Here is a 5,135-nt window from a genome sequence, read left to right on the forward strand (position 1 = left end):
CTTCGATATCTTGAATTATTTCTTCTGCATTTTCTTCAAACAGTTTTGGACTTTATATTTAAAGTTTTAATTATTTTTAGATAATATTTACAAATGGTGAGAGATGGTCATTTAGTTCATTCTTCCACAAATATTCAGTTTTTCCAGCACCAATTTATTGAAAAGACTATCTTTTTTTGTATTGAATTGTCTTGGGACTATGTCAAAAATCAGTTGACTGGGGAACCAGCAGTTAGCGTAATGGCTATGTCGCTAGACTCCCACGTAGTCGACCGCGGTTCGTGTCCCGGACCCGGTGGCTTAAAACTCACGCCGGGCGTGTGTGCGTGTGTGCCCAAGATCCTGAGAGGAGAATGGAGGAGAAGGGATTGCGGCGTGACCATCCCCCATGGGGGGTGATTTCTCGCTTTCTGTCTCTATGTCTCTCTCTGTCTGTCTGGAGAGTGCACACGCCCTACAGTGAAAATCTCTCCAAATAAAAAAAAAAATCAGTTGACTGTATTTTATTGGATTTATTTCTGGATATCTTATTCTATTTCATTGGTCTACATGTCTATTTTTTGTGTCCGTACAGTATATTGCTTTGACAAAAGAGGTCTTTTGAGATTACCAACAAATTATCTACGTGTGATTCCAGATAAATTATTTTTTTTTTGTATTTTTGTGAAGAATGTCACTGCTGGGACCAGCAATTAGCATAATGGCCATGTTGCTGAACTCCCATGTAGTTGACTGCAGTTTGAGTCCCGGACCTGGTGACGTAAACTCACACAAGGTTCCTATGCGTGCATGCCCAAGATCCCGAGAGGAGAATGGAGGAGGAGAAGGGACTGTGGCATGGCCATCCCCCCTGGGGGTGATTTCTCGCTTTCTATCTCTCTGTCTTTCTGGCGCGAGCATGTGCCCTATAGCAAAAACCTCTCAAAAAAAAAAAAAGTCACTGCTGTTTTAATGAAAATTGTATTTAATTTGTAGATCATTTTGGGAAATATCAATATTTTACCTTGATTCTTCAATCCATGAGCAAAGAATATCTTTCCAATTATTTGTATCTTTTTCAATTCATTTATTCAGCTTTTAAAAAGTTTTCACAATAGAGATCTTTTACTTCTTTGCTTCATTTATTCCTAGGCACTGTTTTTTGCATACAGAGGCATTGTTTTATGCATATAGCTATTATAAATTGGACTTCTTTCTTAATTTCTGCCTTGGTGTGTTTATAGTTAATGTACAGAAATTCTGCAACTGGTTTGTAGCATGTGACTTTATTGAACTGATTTTTCATGTATAAGAGTTTTTTTTTGTGGCTTCTTTATATTATTCCATACATATATTATGCCATCTGGAAATACTATGTTCATTTCACTTGTTCATTATTAATTTTGGTGCCTTTTATTTCATTCTCTTATCTGATTGCAATGACTAGAGATTTCAGTACTATGGTGCATAAGAGTGGAGAAAGAAGACATTCCTGTATTATTCCAGTTTTAGGCAGAAAAACTACAACTTTTCTCCACTAAGTATTATGTTAGCTGTGAGTTTGTCATATTATAGCCTTTATTGTGTTAAGAGATGTAGCAACTGTCACTATTTTGTTGAAAATCTTATTCATTAAAGAATGTTGTACTTTTTGAAATGCTTTTCTTCACCAGTTGATATGATCATGATTTCTCTTTTCTCCTATTAATGTGCATTTTTTGTTTTACATATATTGAACCAACCTTGCATTCCTGGGAAAATCCTCCTTGGTTGTGGTATAATCTTTTAATTATGCTGTTTAATTTTGTTTGCTACTGTTTTGTTGAAGATTTTTGCATCTATATTCATCAGGGATATTGGTCTGTAGTTTTGTTGTGCCCTTATCTGCTTTTGATATCAAGGTGATGGTGGTTTGCTAAAAAGAGCTTGGGATGGTTTCCTCCATTTCATTCCTCTGAAATAGCTTGAGGAGAATTGGTACTAATTCTTCCTTAAAGGATTTGTTGAATTGAGCAGTGAAGTCATCTACACCAGGGCTTTTCTTTCTTGGCAGGCAATTTATTACCATTTCAAACCCATTACTCATTATTGGTATAGTCTGGCTTTGTGCTTTTTCCTGACTCAATCTAGGTATATTGTATGTGTCCAGAAATTGATCTTTTGTAGGTTTTCCAGCTTGTTGGCATATGGTTGCTCATGGTATTCTCTCACAATCTTTTGCACTTCTTCAATATCTGTTTTAATATCCCCTTCTCTGATTCTGACTTTATCTGGTGTCCTTCCTGTGTTTCTTGGTTAATCTTGCTAATGGCTAGTCAATTTTATTTATTGTCTCAAAAAAAAAAAACACCAGATTTTCATTGTATCAACTTTTGTATTGATCCTTTGTTCTCTATGTAATTTATTTCTGCTCTTCATCATTTTTTCCTTTTATTTCTAGGTTTCACTTGTGCTTTTCTAGTTCTTTGAGATGCATCACAAGGTTGTTTACTTGCCATATTTTTATTTTGTTCTTGTAAACTATTTGCTATAAACTTTCTTATTATTCTGGTTTTTGCTGAATCCCAAAGGTTCGGAAGTGGGTAACTTGTTATCATTTGTTTCATGAAAATCTTTCATTTTATTTGTAATTATTTCAATAGTTTCAAAATTGTTTTTTGTTTAAGTTCCTTGCATTTGTAAAAGTTTTATTTTTTAATTTTAAGTTTAATTCCCATGTGGTCAGATAATTTGTTATATATAATTTTTATTCTTTAAAATTCAAAGAGGTCTTGTTGTGAACACTTATGTGGTCAATGTTAGAGAATATTTCTTGTGCTGATGAAAAAATGATTATTCTGTATTTGTTGGGTGAAATGTTCTATAAATGTCTGTTGGGTCATTTTGATTTACATGATCACTTAACTCTGGTGTCTCTATTTTTGGCTAGATGATTTATCTAATGATAACAGTGGGTTTCTGAAATTCCTCAAAATTAATGTGTTAGATTTTATCTCTCCTTTTAACAGTCTTTTTTTTTGTGTGTGTATATTTGTGTGTTCTGGTGTTAGGGTTGTGAATACTGGTAGTTTTCATATGTCTATGGTGCATTTATCCCTATAATATTATATAATAACCTTTTTATTATCTCTTTTTAGATTTTTAGCTTGAGGCTATTTTGTCTGATATTAAGATTGCCAATCCATTTTTTTGTCATTTTTTTCATGGAATGGCTTTTTCTGCTTTTTTTAAAAAAAATCCATTCAATGAGTCTATATCTTTTGATTGAAGAGTTTATTTACATTTAATCATATGTTGATAGTTATGGATTTACACCTGGCAATTTTCTAGTCACTTTCTCATTTCTCATGTTTTCTTATCTCATTTTTCCTTCAGTTATTTTTATCTTTGCAATTTGGAGATTTGGTGTAATGGTAGAAAATTGTGGTAGGGATTGACTCATTTCTGTTTCTTCCTTGTGTAGTTATTCTACTTGTGAGTTTCATACTGTCTCATGTTTTCATAGTGATATTTATTTATCTTTTATTTCTAGATGCAGTACTCTCTTAAATATTTCTCAAAGAGCTCATTTACGATTGATAAATGCTTTCAATTTTTGTTTGTCTGGAGATGATGTTATTTATCCTTTAATGTTGAAGGATATTTTTTCAGGGTATAGTATTCTTGGTTGGGAATGATTTTCTTTTTTATTTTTTAATGTTAAATGTATCTTCCATTTTCTCCTAACTTATGAAATTCTGCTGAGGGATCAAAGTTAATTTTATGAGGCATACTTTATAAGTAACTTGGTATTTATCTCTAGCTATTTTTAGTATTTTGTCTTTTTGACTATAAGTTCCTTGGAAAGGAACTTATGTTGAACTTATTTGGCTTCCTTTAAATGTCCTAAATCTGAATATCTGTATCTCTCTTTAGAATTCAAGAGTTTTCAGCTAATATTTTTAAATAAATATTCTATGCCTTTTCCTATCTTTTAATCTTCTAGAATATGCATTATGTAGATATTCAGTCACTTACAGGTGTCCCAAATATCCCACTTGTTAACTGTAGTGTTATTTAAAGTTAATTTTTTTTTTTTTTACATTGTATGGACCATGTTAAAGGTTGTAGTGTACATGAGATTCTTTCTTCTGCATGGTGCATCTGTTATTGGTGTCTTATAGAGAATTTTTGTTGTTGTGTTTCCTGTATTTAATTCTTCATTTCTAGCATGTCTAGTTGATTCTTTTTCAAGATGCTTATAACTCTGCTGAATTCTTCATACATGTTATGGAAAGTTTTTCTCATCTCCTAAAGTTGTTTTTTCTTGAAAATCATTGAGTTTTGTCAGGAACAATGTTATCAAATCTCCTTCTGACATTTCTGTGATTTCCTTATTTTTACCTCCTGTTTGTGGAAAATTAAAGCATTCTTTTGGAGAAGAATTATTCCTTTTCTTTTCATATTTATTGCATCTCTGCATTGATATTTAGGTGTTTGGTGGAAGCACTCACTTATTCCTAATGGGAATTGATTCTTTTGTGCCAGCAACTGCTGCCTGTGTGGTAGTTCCTTGAATATTCAGACATTATGTAGGTGTAGGGATCCTCCCACAGATAAGGTAGCTGAATGAAGATATCTGCTGAAACTAAGGAATATCTTCAGTCTTAGATGTGTTGAAAAAGAAAGAGATGTTGGTGCTGATTAAGGAGTTGTAACTTGAGGGTGGCTAGTTTTTTAGTTTATAATTTGTGTTTCACTCCTGGGAGATGGAAGAAGCTGTCTGTCTCAGTGCCTGAGTCTCTCCACAGACATGGCACTCCCTTCAAGTGGTTCTTTGCAGGAGAGATGGGCAAAAGCCATCACTGGTTTGGGCAGGGAATCTGGGTGCTCCCCACTCATCTTAACAGGTGAACAAAAACACCAAGTAGGCATGTACAATGCAGGTAGTGGACAAAATATCTGGACAGGTGTTTGTGGTGCTTGTTTGTGGTGCTATCAGGCACAATTAAGTACATGGGCATGGAGAATCTTGGGGAGGCCTCTGTGGAACCAATTGGTGCCAACAGGTGTACAGGAAGCTCTGGGCAGGGCTTCACAGTGTTGGTGGGTGCCAGTAGCAGCATGAGGGGCTCTAGGCAGTCCTCCATGGTATAAGCTGGTGCAAGTGTGTGTGT

At 34.2% G+C, this 5,135-nt stretch overlaps 1 pseudogene; it reads left to right on the plus strand.

Annotated features, from left to right (window-relative positions):
* Positions 1-3,652: 3,652 nt before the first annotated feature.
* LOC102480736 (calmodulin-like) overlaps positions 3,653-5,135 on the plus strand; it is a 3,948-nt pseudogene continuing 2,465 nt past the window's right edge.

Source organism: Tupaia chinensis, unplaced genomic scaffold (assembly GCF_000334495.1).
Source record: "Tupaia chinensis unplaced genomic scaffold, TupChi_1.0 Scaffold147980_1, whole genome shotgun sequence".
NCBI classification, from domain to species: domain Eukaryota; kingdom Metazoa; phylum Chordata; class Mammalia; order Scandentia; family Tupaiidae; genus Tupaia; species Tupaia belangeri.